Genomic DNA, 16,497 nt, shown 5'->3' with positions numbered 1-16,497 from the left:
GGCCCGTCAGTTCCCACGGTCAAGGAGGAGGTGGTGACCTCCGACAACGAGAGGAGCAGCAGTATCCATCCCTCCTCACAGAGGTCACACAGACAGACAAGAAGTACGTGCGGAAGCTCGAGCTGCTGCTCCAGCAGCCGCTCTTCGACTGTGCTCCGATGGCGCCCTCACTGCCGGGCGACTGGTGCGTCACGAAGGGGTCGGTGTCTCCACCTCCTTAATTACTCGGTCGCAGCAACGACACCACGTCCTCATACACTACGACGACGACTGACAAGGTGGCAGCCGAGGATCAGCGTCGGGAGCAACACAACGTGGCGCGTTGTTCATCCTTCGCGGCGTCAAATGTGGCACCATACTAGGCATGCACCAACTCAGACCTCATGTTGGCCTGCGCCTACGGCTGTCCAGGACTATCACACCAACGTCCGCCCGCAGCCAACACCAGATTAACGATCAACTCTACAAGATCAGGTTGCCCGAGTCCGAGCGCTCTCCCCCTCGTTCCCTCGCCGGCAAGGGCGCGGGCAGGTGTCCACGCTCGACGATCACCAGCAGCCTGACACAGTCAGTCGTCTGCACGAGGCGGAGCAGCTGCACAACAAGTGTACACCGGTGACAAATCAGATGTCGTGACCATTGGGAGGCCGTTCGTTGCTGGAAGGACGATGATGATGAACCGAATGCTGACGGAGGTATCAGGGGGCCTCAGAGGCCATGAATAGTTTATATCAAGTTGAAATTTCATTTGGTTTAGTTGAACTTTCTCAAATTTTGTGATTTTGGTAGTAAATGTATCGAAATTTAATAAATAGCATCCAGTTTGCATGAATTTCTCTCATTTTTGTAAAAGATCCATTTGAAATGGAGTGGACATTTTGTTCACTGGGTTGGATGGCCTCCCCCTATGACGCAGGAGCAGTCGGTTCCGCTAGTGCTGATTTGGGCGGCTGATGAAAGAAAACGAGAGATTGAAAAGCACGACAACCTTCAGATGTCAATCCAATGGCTACGACTCACAGAATTATTTGTTGACTAAGTTGATAGGCCTCAACCTTTGGGTCCCAAATTTCGACCTCAAAATATGTGACAGGCATGTAGCCCATTTGTTTTATTACTTTAGAATTTACAACCCATTTGTTGGGCGGGCCAACCTATAGAAAAGAATACTAAAAGTTCCTTTAAGGCTCAAATCCATACCTCTTCTTGAAAGATTTACACCTAGTATGGGCAGACAGAAAAAAGGTTGGTCTGGGAGTTCTTGTAAAAAAACTAAAGATGGACCAGATATTTTTCTCAAAAAAACTGGTTTGGGCATGTTCTAAGCGTGAAAAAAAATCCGGGTTGGGCAGGCCACAACCTAGTTGATAGCTGTGAGATCTAAAAAAAGTTGATACCTTATCAGTCCAATATATCAATCTCAGAAATCTGCTAGGTCTTGTATGATTGTGCTCTAAACCCTAAATCTGGTAATCGTGCCTCTAGAGACTAAAACCCATGGCTTATATACACACCGAGGGTACCTAGGTTACACATATGGCCGGTTGCCAATTAATTATGTCGGCTGGTGAGCCACCCTTATTGTACACGCAAGTCTTTGGAGGTTTCCATCTTGATTACGCCGAGGTTCATAGCTTTCAGAGTCCTTCCTTGTGTAGATCGATAGGCCGTAAGTTCGGCCCGTGGACTGTGGGTCGTATAGGTTAGTACCCCTTAGTCCAGGACACCGTCAGTAGCCCCTGAACTGGTCTTCGAAGCCAGGGACGACAGTTCCATCCTCAGACCATTGTATTCGGCATGATATTTTTGGCTTGACATCGTCGTCTTGGCAGGCGAGTTCCTCCTTTACTGATTCAAGTTCGACTTTAGGCTCTTCAAAACATCCTTGGTTTCCTCTACAAGAGTCCGAGCATCTACATACATCGAACTAGGTGGACTTCACTTCATGTAATTTGAAGACATTCATCAGGAATTCAGCATGGGTCCCACCATATGTGGACCTTTGGTTATTATTTTATGATTTTTCATTATCTTTGTGCAATCTAGGGAACAAGCGCACTTATGGCTGGATGTCGAAGCATCTCCCCTCTCTTGGTTTAATGGGTATTTAATCAGCTAAGGCCACAACAGAGGCCTTACCACAACTTTTCCCCATCTCGCCCCAGCACATTACTTTCACCTCAAAGCTTAGCTTGAAAGCTCTGGCAATGGCAAGCAGTGCAAGTTCATCGACGCGCCCCCACGAACCTCTCAAGGGTGACTGGGGAAGTTGTTCCGTCACCCATCTACAATTGAACCGACTCGCTACTCAAGGCTATTTGCCAGATTCAGATCTTACTTCCACTCGCCTTGGCTTGAGGCGAGCGCACACAGATAATCACCCCATTCCCCATGGGAAGGAACAAGTTTTCTTTGTCCCCTTCCTATTGCGGGGTCTTGGATTCCTCATGCACCCATTCCTCTGGGATTTGCTAGAATTCTATAGGATCCAACTGCACATCTAATCCCCAACTCAATCCTACACATTTCGGGATTCATCGCCCTCTACGGGATGTACCGTTGGGGAACGTAGCAGAATTTTAAAATTTTCTATGCATCACCAAGATCAATCTATGGAGTCATCTAGCAACGAGGGAGAGAGGAGTGCATCTACATACCCTTGTAGATCGCGCGCGGAAGCGTTCAAGAGAACGGGGTTGATGGAGTCGTACTCGTTGTGATCCAAATCACCGATGACCAAGTGCCGAACGGACAACACCTCCGCGTTCAACACACGTACGGTTGGGAAGACGTCTCCTCCTTCTTGATCCAGCAAGGGGGAAGGAGAGGTTGATGAAGATCCAGCAGCACGACGACGTGGTGGTGGATGCAGCAGGATCCCAGCAGGGCTTCGCCAAGCGCAAGCGGGGAGGAGAGGTGTTACAGAGGGAGAGGGAGGCGCCAAGAGCAAGGGTGCGGCTGCCCTCCCTCCCCCCTCTATATATAGGGGCCTTGGGGGGCGCCGGCCCTAGGAGATGCAATCTCCAAGGGGGCGGCAGCCAAGGGGTGGCTTCCCCCCATGCCAAGTGGGGGGCGCCCCCACCCCTAGGGTTTCCCAACCCTAGGCGCAGGGGAGGCCCAAGGGGGGGGCGCACCAGCCCACCAGGGGCTGGTTCCCCTCCCACTTCAGCCCATGGGGCCCTCCGGGATAGGTGGTCCCACCCGGTGGACCCCGGGACCCTTCCGGTGGTCCCGGTACAATACCGGCGACCCCCGAAACCTTCCCGATGGCCGAAACTGGACTTCCTATATATAAATCTTTACCTCCCGACCATTCCGGAACTCCTCGTGACGTCTGGGATCTCATCCGGGACTCCGAACAACTTTCAAGTTACTGCATACTAATATCTCTACAACCCTAGCGTCACCGAACCTTAAGTGTGTAGACCCTACGGGTTCGGGAGACATGCAGACATGACCGAGACGACTCTCCGGTCAATAACCAACAACGGGATCTGGATACCCATGTTGGCTCCCACATGCTCCTCGATGATCTCATCGGATGAACCACGTTGTCGAGGATTCAATCAATCCGTATACAATTCCCTTTGTCAATCGGTACGTTACTTGCCCGAGACTCGATCATCGGTATCCCAATACCTCGTTCAATCTCGTTACCGGCAAGTCACTTTACTCGTGCCGTAATGCATGATCCCGTGATCAACCACTTGGTCACATTGAGCTCATTACGATGATGCATTACCGAGTGGGCCCAGAGATACCTCTCTGTTATACGGAGTGACAAATCCCAGTCTCAATCCGTGCCAACCCAACAGACACTTTCGGAGATACCTGTAGTGTACCTTTATAGTCACCCAGTTACGTTGTGACGTTTGGCGCACCCAAGGTACTCCTACGGTATCCGGGAGTTGCACAATCTCATGGTCTAAGGAAATGATACTTGACATTCGGAAAAGCTACAGCAAACGAACTACACGATCTTTGAGCTATGCTTAGGATTGGGTCTTGTCCATCACATCATTCTCCTAATGATGTGATCCCGTTATCAATGACATCCAATGTCCATAGTCAGGAAACCATGACTATCTTTTGATCAACGAGCTAGTCAACTAGAGGCTCACTAGGGACGTGTTGTGGTCTATGTATTCACATATGTATTACGATTTCCGGATAACACAATTATAGCATGAATAATAGACAATTATCATGAACAAAGAAATATAATAATAACCATTTTATTATTGCCTCTAGGGCATATTTCCAACAGTCTCCCACTTGCACTAGAGTCAATATTCTAGTTACATTGTGATGAATCGAACACCCATGCAGTTCTAGTGTTGATCATGTTTTGCTCTAGGGAGAGGTTTAGTCAACGGATTTGCCACATTCAGGTCTGTATGTACTTTACAAATCTCTATGTCTCCATTTTGAACACTTACAAAACCGACAGCACTTCAATAGAGTTCAAGAAAGGGTTTTTTTTGACTGTGAACTGTGGGGCAAAACCCCCACAGCAGATCAAAACTTTATTGAAAAAATAACAGATACAACAAGTTGATTACAAGGAGTAACCAGGTTACAAGGAAGAAGAAAAAAGAAAGCCCTGCTAGGGAGCTGCAGTGCAAGCAGCTGACCAAGATGATGAGACTGCGCTTGTTCAACACTTATATCTTCCTCACTCTGAAAGATAAACAAGCAGACAGATGACAGGTTTTGCACATAAAAGTATCAGTGCTGACAATTCATCACATTTCTTACTGACGAATAAAGTGACACAGTTTAAAATTGCATTAACACAATATGGTATTGTTCAGGTCAAGACATGGGAGGAAATGACATTGTGAAGGAGTTGGCAGCTTCACGACACCACTGGATTACAGATCAAGAACTCATAAGTATCAATGGTTAGTTTGCTGTCAATTTATACCATTTCAGATTGGAAAATAAATAGATGGTTTAAATAATAGTAGAATGATATGGCATTGTTCATAGTTAAGACATTGCAGAATATGACATTATGATGTAGTGGCACTACACCACAACACGGATGTAACGGCATGCAATCCGCCGGAAGAAGTCCCCTAAGAGGGCAGATAAACTGCCGGGACAGCCATTCTCCCGGTAGATAGAACTGCCACGAGAACGGCTGCCGGGAAATAGATCTCCCGGCAGATACAGATCTCCCGGCAGTTACACTGCTAAGAAGCCTCGTTTTCCCGGCAGATAGAAGTATATGCCGGTAATGCAATTCCTGGCAGATAGTCTTCCCTTGTTTTTTACTTACCCTGACACTTTTCCTGATCCTGGTAGTGTATATGTTGCTTTCGATTTCTATTCATACAGGAATTTGGTAGCATTTATATTTCTTTTGATTTCTATTCATTCAGGAATTCACTCAAGATTCAACGGCAGTTCTCAAACACATAATGACTAACACTTAGTATTTTGACTTTCGTACATGCGTTCAGTAGCATCCAGCTACATTAGTAAACATTATTTACATGTAAGACAATAATATTTTTTGTTCAAACTAAGCTAAACAAATGGTTTGAGCTATGAATACAAGAAACACCATGTAGACTTCAAGTGCTATCATGTAGACGTCAAGTGCTATCATGTAGAAGAAACATCGTGTAGAGAGTAGCACACAAGATCTTCCAACCATGATGCCAACCTGAAAGGAGAAGATAGTAGATCTGCTATAAGTTAATAAGCTTGGTAAACTATCTATATTGTAGAACAAAAAATGGAGATTACTTGTTGTTTCTTTTACATCTTCTTATTAAATAAAGCTAGAACGTTACAATCAATTAATATGCTGAGAACCAATGAAGTAAACTAAATAACCATCATAATTGCCATCTTGTACATGAGCTTGTTGTCTATACTTCGATATCTAGTTAAGCAAAGAACAGCAAACACCTAGACATATAGTTTATTCACATGAGATTCAAAGCTATGAAACCAGGCTACTAAATAATCGTATTATTTGCAGAAGGTAGAGGCTCATAAAAGAAGACCTTAATAAAGTAGCAGCATGAACTAGAATGAGCAGAATATCTACACATACCTTTTGACTAGTACAGAATGCGCAAATATCTCAATTCTCCTCCGTGCACAAGACTTCGAGTTGTAGTGAACTCGGTTCCTAAAGCTTTGTCTAGAAATAACTAAAATATGCATGAGATAGGATCAGATAATATCAAGGCGTTACTATTCCAAAGCAAGTAGTCATACCATGTTTTAAACCAGATGCGTAGCTAACAGAAAACCTATTTCTGCTAGCAACATTTTTAGCTTAGTGTGTATCTACAACAAGATTCCTGATGTGTACAAAATACTTAATAGTGTAATGCCAGGTCAGCCACTTTTTACACATGAAAAAAATACTGGACTCTTTGTAGGAATATAAGATAAGGCATCACATATGCACTTCATAAATGGTTATATGGCAGGAGGCCTGCGACTCTGTTTCAAGTACTAGCCAATAACAAGACTCAGCTTCAGAAAACATAGGGCATGCAAAAGCTCAGTTCCTGGACATGTAAAAGCTTCCAATAGTTGTATGCATAAAAATGCTAAGCAAATTCAGGGCATGCATACATACACATGCCAAGCAAAATCTCGGCTCATATTTTACTGTAGTTTTATTTGCATGAAGCATATAAGAAACGAAATGCTAAATAAGTTTCAATGTTCATGTATCCAAAAAGAAAAATACTGAATCTAAGACTTAAATACCAAGATTATTACCCCCTCAGCTTGCTTGTGGTTACGTACTGATGTTGCTGCTTTTGCCATGAACTTATAAGTCATTCTCAGCTGCATATAGAAGCAACGACTTTAAAGCTATCGACCATAATAGTCATTGGTAAATATATAATCATAACTTCATAAGGGCATAAGCTTATGTGCTTGTATGGAGTAGTCGACGCTGCTTGGTGGAGAGGACAAACAAGATGCACACTGATCACAAAACAAACAATCCAAAATATTATTTCAGTGAAAGCATCAAATGAAAATTAGGGAATAGTTTGTAAGAATTACATATAGGAGAAAAGAGCATGGTAGTCAGCTAGCCCCATGACCCAATTCTTTTTAAAAAAATCTACTTGGGAGCATATCTCCCAATTTCCATTACTGAAAAATCACATATCTCAAGTTCGTCCCCCTCCAGGGGTACCTCAAAACATCAGTAACTAAGCCACACACACCAGCACTACTACCAAACTAGACGCAGAACCTAAACAACGAGCATCCAAACGTTCTAATTATCAGCAACAAAACAATAGTCTTATATTACTCGTGGCCCTGCATGACAAGGTACTGTACTACCAGGGTCATATTACTTGCATGTGACACTGCGAGTAGGTATTTTCTAAAATTTGAACCACATGCACATCTTAAGATATTTACCATCTCCGTGCACATAGCTTTGGTTGAATTTGTTCTTAAGCATTAAGCTAAATAAAAATAGTTTTAAGAACAGGGGATTTGGTAATTCAATAAGTCATGATGCCATGCAATTTCCAGTAGGGGCGACAGTACAAAACCCAATTGCTCTCATTTTACTCTAGAAAATTAAATTATCAAGCAAATGTTTTTCAATTCAATAATAAAGGTTACAACACTTGAAGGGATTTCTACTATGATAGACAACTACTGATAATTAAATTCCTGAATCACATGACTGGGAGCAGTGGCAAACTGGCAATAGAAAATTACAGAAGAAAATTCCAGATCAAACCCCATATATCTATTTTCATAAAACTAACACATTCACTAGTTAAAACTATTAAACTCTAGAAGCGTTACTTCACTTTCAGTCTACATGTGCAGAAAAATAGACAGAAAGAAGTTCTCTAGCTATATTTGCAGCACGACCTTGAAACTTAATTTCCGAAAGCTTGCATGCAGTACACCTACTGGGATTTGCTGATTTATTACGTAGTTGGAGCATCCATTTGCTGCAATGGAAGATCTCTTCACCATAAGCAAAACTTGGGCTATCGGATGACAAAGCTGGTCGTTATCTTCAGAACGTAGTGACATACAAACTCAAACACTTTCTGAAGTCGTTCTAGTTACTGCTCAGAAGAAAAAAGGAACAAAAGTTTGCAAAATTGAAATATCACCAGCCAAGTGCTCTCGGTGAGCAAGGAGGCGGCGCTGCACCTAGGGGAGGATGTAGAGGAGGTGGAGCTTCTCGGGAGAGGGGCCGTACAGGAAGGTCCGCTGCTCGGGTGAGGGAACCAGGAGGCAGCCCAACTTAGTGCTCGTGTAAGGATGCTGGTGGAGGAGGAGGCCTTGCTCGAGGGAGAAAGCTTGAGGAGGAGGAGGCCTGCTCGGGGGAGGAAACCTGTGGAGGAGGTCGCTGTTGTGGTGGGGATGGAGGGCGGTCGGCGGCATTCCTCGGGAGGAAGTAGGCGCGGGGTGCGCGGGGGATGGGGACGAGGCGGTGAAGGGTGCTCGGCGACGACTAGGCGGTCGGCGGCGACTGTGTTTGGGGAGGAAGCCGGCGCTGCGGTCGAGTGGTTGGTGGCGGCAGTGGCGGCGGCGGCGGTGGCGTGGTCGGGGTTGAGGGTTAGGTTTTGCAAGATTTGGGGAAGAACTAGTGGGGCTCAAGCCGACGACCAAAGGAACCCTTGTGAATATTTCCATCTCACGCGCCCTTTGTCCCGCGCGAGCGCGCTTGGCCTAGTTGTTTTTTTAGAAACGGCCCAACTACTTTGGTTACGCGTAGCATATACTCCCGGCAGACAACAGGCCGCGGTTTAGTTGGGCCGGCAGATAGGATGACCTGCCAAGTGGACATCGTTGCCGGCAGTTTGGGTGCCCTCGTTTGTTAACTTCTCCTGGCAGTTTCTCTGCCTGTAAGTACTTCTACCGGCAGTTATTCAATTCCCGGCAGTTCATTTGCCCTTGGTTGGGTATTTCTCCCGGCAGTTAACTGCCCCTAATTAGGTGTTGTGGTGTAGTGTGGGTAGGTTCACCACACCAATGGATTACGGATGAAGAACAGAAGCATACATGCAGTGCAAAAGAAGATCACTTGCTCTGTGTAGTTTAATTTACATGGTATGAAGAAGGAACTTGGTTGTACAATTGAAAACTTAAATTGAGAAAGGACAAACTTTTGTTTATGAACTACATAATAAACTTTAAACAAGCAATTTGATGCAAACACCAAAAAATAAACAGTTGTTGCAGTCATGCCTAACCAAATATATACAACAAAGTTTCAAGGCTTGAGATGGACAAACTTACATTATTGGTGAAGACAGGCTCTATAAAGGCCTTGTCCATGCTGATGGGGGGGAAATTCAAGAAGTTTACCACAGAATCTTCTTCAAAAGCATTGCCTTTATTCTACATTTTGTTAAGAGTAAATATAGATGTGATAATATACGAAAAATGGAGAATATTTAAGATAAGATGAAGAGTGATGCTACATAACCAAGTAGCTATAAATGTAAGTGCAGCGATACAGGCAAAAGGTACAGCCAAGAGCAATGCACAGCTAAACTTCTTCAGTACCAACCTTATGGTAAGAGTAAATATAGATCTGATGTGTACAAAGTGGAGGGCAAAGGAAAATAAGCTGCAGAGTGATGGTACATGAACAACTACCTATCATTATAAGTACACTGATAAAGGAGAGCATGTACTTACAAGAACAATGCAGAGCTAAAAAAACATTGGCATTGGATATATTCTACACTAATGTAACCATTCATACAGATCAGGTAATTTGGAGTGAACAACTGATAAGCAAGCTATCATGCATACTGCTGTCACATAATGAACCAGGTATGTATGCAAGTACAGTGATATAGGACAACAGATACTAACAAGAGCAAAGCAGCGGGCAGCATATTTGCGATATCCTATCGTTCTTGTCAAACCAGAATTCTTCTTCGAGCAGATTTACTGCAAAAAAGATCCATAAGGCACATGCGGAAAAGTAGAAGTTCAAATTGTCATGTGATTTCATAGACAGTACCTCATCCGGGGAACGAGACCAGTGCATAACAAGGTTTTTCCATTCAATGTCTTCTAAATTTAGCACAGGAGACTTCACAGGAAATTTGTTTATAGACTTGCCATCAAAGTGTGATTTCTTCAGGTAACACCGATACTGCTGCAATGCTTCCTTGAAAAGCACAAGCAAGCTTTGCTCGTCATGACTATCCATATTGACCCTCGCCTAGTTACAACAATGTAATGTAAATCATTGATGTGTTCAATCAGCAGAAAACAGGAAAATAATAACCATGAATAATAGCACTTACACGTAAGTTGGACATGAAGATGTGAAAATGGTGTTTGTCTTCACAATAATCTTCCCATGATGGGAATATATGCACGTAGTCCCTAACAACATTGAAAGCATTGTATTTTAAAGTGGGAATAAATGGAATGGGGTTCCAATCTGTAGGAATTGGCCGTCTCTGCAGTTGGGATAGGTCTTCGGCCGGTGGACTTGCTGTACTTTTTGCTAGAGTGGGATTTTTCTATGGTATAGCTGGTGCTATGGCAGATGAAATTGGTATACCTTTTGCTGGAGTGCAGGTCCTGTGTGGTGGGGCTAGTGGTGTGGCCAGTGAAGTATGGGTACAGTCTGCTGGAGTCGGTCCTACGTTTTGTGTCACTAGTTGTACAACCAATATAAGTGGGGCGCTGTTTGATTTCTCCGGCACCACCACGTTTTTCAAGGACTTTGCTGGTGCTCCTTCAGGTTCGGCAATCACCCTCTTCCTTTTTGATGTTTGATGCACAAGAACAACATTTGAGTGGAAAAACATGGTATGATGATAGATGGAATATGTATTGATAATGGATGGGCATGGCATCTCGACATATATGATGAGTAAACTAAGCAGATGGCGGTGCAACAAAGTAGAAGAAATGCAAGACAACATATGCAAGATACCCGCAATCAATAAAACATGGGACATTTGCATTTTTACCCCTAGTTGGTTCCTACCCACGGGTTTTGCCCTTACTTTTCGAGCTTGCTCAGTTTTGCCCTTACTTTCTCCGTCATGGTCCCTCGAATGCCCTTCGACCGTTTGACCAAAACTTTGAAAATTCATAACTAATTCATATGAACTCAAAAAAATGCAAATAAGATATCAAAATGTTCAGATAAACATTACCTTTATGTGCATGTCATTTGCATTCAGGACAAAATCACCCTTTAAACTACCTGAGGTAATTAATGTTATTAACATTACTAAAAATAAAAATGTATAAACAATATTTTTTTCATGAATAAAAATTACATGCCAATGTAGGTGATGTTTTCTGAACATCCAGATATCTTATTTGCATTTTTCTGAGCTCGTATCATCTTGTTAAGAATGTTCTAATGACTTTGACCATTATTTGGAAACTTCATAACAAGTTGATACAAACTCAGAAAAATATAAATAAGATATCTGGATGTTCAGAAAACATCACCTACATTTGCATGTAATTTTTATTCATGAAAAAAAATATTGTTTATACCTTTTTATTTTTAATAATTTTAATAACATTAATTACCTCACGTAGTTTAAAGGGTGCTTTTGTCCTGAATGCAAATGATATGCACATGAAGTTAATGTTTATCTAAACATTTTGATATCTTATTTGCATTTTTTTGAGTTCATATGAATTAGTTATGAATTTTCAAAGTTTGGGTCAAATGGTCAAAGGGCATTCGAGGGACCTCGACGGAAAAAGTAAGGGCAAAACTGAGCAAGCTCGAAAAGTAAGGGCAAAACCCGTGGGTAGGAACCAACTAGGGGTAAAAATGCAATTGTCCCATAAAACGTTGCCAAATTAGAACAGGCACCTTGATGGGTGAACAGGACAGGCCATCTGCCTTTGACTCCTCGAGGTTAGAATAGTCATTAGGATCATATTCTGAACAAGAATCAACAGGTGGGGAGCGTATGAGTTTCATTACATCCAAAATGGCACTCAATGCCTTGGTGCCAATTTTGTAAGTCATTGCAGTGTTTTGCTTCAAGAGTGGACTGCTGCTAGTGCGACACAAAGCAGCTACACAGATCATAGTGTAGATATAACGGAAAACCTTAAGCATCAGAGTAAAATCAGCAAAGTGGAACTTGCTGGAATATATGTGCTAGTATTACCGGTACGGCTAGAAAGGCTTCGGATACCAGCTCTCTTCAAGTGAAGGTGCGGTACTGTTAATATCAGTGTAACTCTCAAAGGCGACATAGCTCCCCGCATTTCCTTTCTATTCTTATAGGATTCAAGTGGGTAGGCCACTACAAATCCTATTCCTATGTTTACAAGATCCTACGAATCAAAGAGGCTCAAAGTGTCCATCACAACCGACCGTATAGACCTCTACACCACAAAAGTCCCTGCTCATCTTCAGTACAAGGAACATAATGTACTACTATCATACTCCCTCCGTTCCAAAATATAAGTCTTGGTAGAGATTTCCACTATGGATCACATACAGATGTATCCAGATGCATTTTAGAGTGTAGATTCACTCATTTTGCTCCATATGTAGTCCATGGTGGAATGTATAAAAGACTTGTATTTAGGAAGGGAGAGAGTACATATTAAAGAAGAATGGAAGAGGAACATGGTAAAGAAGAGCAAGCAGATTTTGGATAATAAAATGTTGGTTGCGCAGTGCCCACACATGATGAACCAGAGCGCATTAAGAATGCAACTCCCAGCTGTCTCTCGACCATTTCAGGCGGTTGGATGAAGTTCCTACATCTCCTAACCCTTCTTCTTCCTCGTCTCTGATTCTTCCCATACAGAACACCGCACGGGCCGCCGGCTGGACCACCGGCCCCCACCGCCTGTTTTCCTCTGCCACGCCCACCCCCAACCCCGCCCCAACCCCCACCCGCGTCGAGTTTTTTTTGTTCGGCGAGGCCCCACAACCACCCGAGCCCCTTCGATCGCACCGGCGAGCTCTGAAAAATCGACTGACCCAATTTTGAAATTTAGTCTACTGTGATTTAACTAGTGTGGAATATAAAAGGGGAAAACCATAAGCATTGGGAGTATAGTGTTGAGCGTGCCATGGCAGATCTGAAGGTGCAAACCGGACAAAGGCAACTTCGCAACCAAGACAAGAAATTAGAGTAAAGCAGTGGCGATCTATTTTCTTGCTGCGATAAATAAGTTGAGCAGATACGAAAGAGTACCGCCTCTGGTGCGGCGCCTTGTATGCATCTGCTGAGAATTTGATGGTGTTGCAGTAGTGATGGCTGTCGGCAGCGTGGAAGCAGATCTAGGAGGGTAGACGGTGGCGGCGGGGCACGGTGGACGAGACGGTCGTAGGAGCGGCGCCGGCAAGGTGGACGACGGCGGGGATGAAGCGAGAGGATGGGATGCAAGGATCCCGGTTCGAAGTCGTGGATGAGAGGTCAATCTCTTGTAATGGACGGCGGCATCGGGGTATCATCTCCGGCATGGTGGGGGAGGACGGCGGTGGATGGGGTGGCGTACGGCGGCGGAGGGAGGAGGGTGGGGTGGAGAGGGTGTTTTGGCGCACACGGAGTACGAATGGGGAAAAGGGAGGTAGAGAGGAAGGGGGGAACCATGTATTCAGGGCGCGCTTGTCTCAAATGCGAGGAAATTTAAAAACTTAGCCCCCGTTTCAAATTTCTACTACATCACAGCAACATTAGTCGGTTGGGGATAGGACGGTAATCTCGCATACACCGAATATTTGCCGATGAGAGTTTGTTTTTGGCGCCCACCATGTATGAATATGAATCGCGAAGGGAGTCGATTTCGGCCGAGGACACACTATGTTTTGGCGCCCACCGTGTATGAATCTGGGTGAGAGACGGTTACATCATGTTTGGGTGAAATTACAAACCTACCCCTATCGAAACCTATAGAAATCCAGCAGATAGGCTTTGCGTGGCAGGGGTAGGTAGTAGTGATTTCCATCTCGCCGATTTTGGTTTCGAGCGGTTACTGCGACTTTCCCCGCTTCGTTCAAATTTTGCAGAGTGCACGTTTACCGTGCCAACTCAATTCAAATCCCGTTTGTATTCTATTTTTTTCGGGCGGGATCCATTTTCAATTAGAATTACATTCTATATACATCATTTTTTATATATACTTTCAAAAGCACAACAAAGTATTCTGCTCCTTTATATGTATAATATGATTTACAAATACAACGATCTCGAAATCTTAAGGTTGAACTCGAAAAAAATTAACCAAATTATGTTCTACTAAAATGTATGGATCAGTAATATCTACATATTAAATAACATAGATGTGCGTGAATTCATATGAGTATGCATGTTTGATAGATCAATTTTGGTTCGAGTATGGATTACATGTATCATCATCTCGAATTCAAATATTTGAATCCATTTTTTGTTCACTCCTTTCACGCCCATCTCTCTCGCATGCATGCTCCTTCAGGTAGCTATCACTCTCTTTTCTCCAGCTCACCCGCACGCTCAGTTCATGTTTCTCCTATCCTCGCAAACATGGTCTCTCGATGTCTCCCTTGAGAAGTGTCACACTCTCCCTATCATTATACATTACACGGTTTTCATTATCTCTCACGTCTCTACTGTTCTCTGGTATCACTCGGTACCTAAGCTTTCTTGTTCACCGCCACACACACAGTCTCCACTCGTCTTTCACTTTGTCTTTCTCTCTATGGGATTCTCTCACACACCCTATATGTCTCTACATATGACTCATACCACTAAAATTACTCTCTCTCTCCTATAGACACAACATTTGTTGCGGTCTCCTTTTCGTCTCCATCCCAGACTGACATTATTCATTTGTTTACCGATCAGACAACCCTGACTACCGTCTCCTCTCTCTCTCTCACAGACACACACACAACTCCTACTTCCACTCCCCTTCCCGACTACCATCTCTCTCACACACACAAAACTCTCGCTTTCGCACCCCGACTCGTATTTCTCTCACAAACATTTATCTACTAGCTAGCCTCTAGATAGGTTTATACACCCGCACACTCGTGCTTCCACCATCGCATACATGTCTCTCTCCCGCTCCTTGTATCTGTGTAGATTTTTCTTCCCTTCTTGAATCACGCCCTCTCGATCGTGCACACACACACTATCGCCTCATTTTAAGCTGATACCTATCGCACACACACACTCCTTGTGTCTTTGTCACACATGCACTCCGTCCTCCTCCACTCTCCCTCTCTCTCACACACACATGGGCTTTTTGCAACAACTAGCAAGATGCCCATGCGTTGCACGGAACATCAAGATGCATTTGTATGAGTAGTTTATCTTGTGGGGGAAAAGGATGAACGAGGGAAGGCCTTATTTGCAAATGTGGAGAGGGGTGTGGGTATGTTTTTGCAAAATTGCCATAGTTTCCTTCCTATCCATCAGATATAGATTGGACGTCCTATATTGCAGGATGGCAGGCACACGATCATCACTGGCAATGCTTTTTATAAGAGTAGGGATAAAATAGAGTTGGTGATGATTGTGGGCCTGCCATCCTGCAATGTAGGTCGTCCGATTTATATCTGACGGATAGGAAGGAAAATATGGCAATTTACCTGCATTCTTCACCACATATGCAGATAAGGCCTTCCCTCGTTCATCCTTTTCTCCCACGAGATCTTGATGTTCCGTGCAACGCACGAGTATCTTGCTAGTAAGAGTAGAAATTAGACATATACCACTTCTCGAATCTTGTTGTTTTTGGTTGTATGGGTTTATGTTGCGAGATGTTGAACCTGGTAGCTCTAGGGCAAATACTATGGTTTAGATTTAGATGCTGGTTTTCAGTAATGAAAATCGGAAAGGGGAAACCCTTCTTTGATTAAAAAAACTACTACCTCCATTCTGGTTTACTAGTCCCCATCATACTTTGGGTCAAAGTTTGTCCATGAATTTGTGACACCCCAAAATTTTGGCCTTGTTTTATTAAATTAAATTTTTTGCCAGGAATTAAAACTTTGATTTTTTTGGACTCCCTTTTGATTTTTTTTGAAACATTTCCTTTCTTATTATCATTGAGTTGTTCCCTAAAGGGAAAACCTTTCAAATCTGTTATTGGACTTGTTTAACCTCTCAAGAAAAACTTTTCTTTTATCAGTATAACTAATTACCTAATTAAATTGCTTGATCTTTATTTTCTTGAAAAATGGTTTTCCAAGGTTATATGGCCATAATTGAACTACAACCATTTGATAAATTCACCTAAAATTCTAACCAAAATTTGGAGATGTCATGTGATGTTTTTAGATCACTTTTATACAAAAATATCTTTTATTCATGTAATATTTTGAGCTCTGCATCAATTTTCCTTCTCTGGTCCAGAGTGCAATTTTGCACTACAACCCATTTAAATATTTCTTTCTGGCCTCCACCAAAATTATGGGATGTTGGTAGTAGCATATGATTCAACATTATGCAAAAACCTAGTGCTGTTATTTGAAAATTTTGAGTGGATCAACCTCATTTTCATTCTGGTCCAGCCTTGTGA

This window comes from Triticum urartu, chromosome 3A (assembly GCF_056163025.1).
Source record: "Triticum urartu cultivar PI428250 chromosome 3A, HENAU_Tu73, whole genome shotgun sequence".
Classification (NCBI taxonomy): Eukaryota; Viridiplantae; Streptophyta; class Magnoliopsida; order Poales; family Poaceae; genus Triticum; species Triticum urartu.
Note: the sequence above shows the minus strand (reverse complement) of the source record.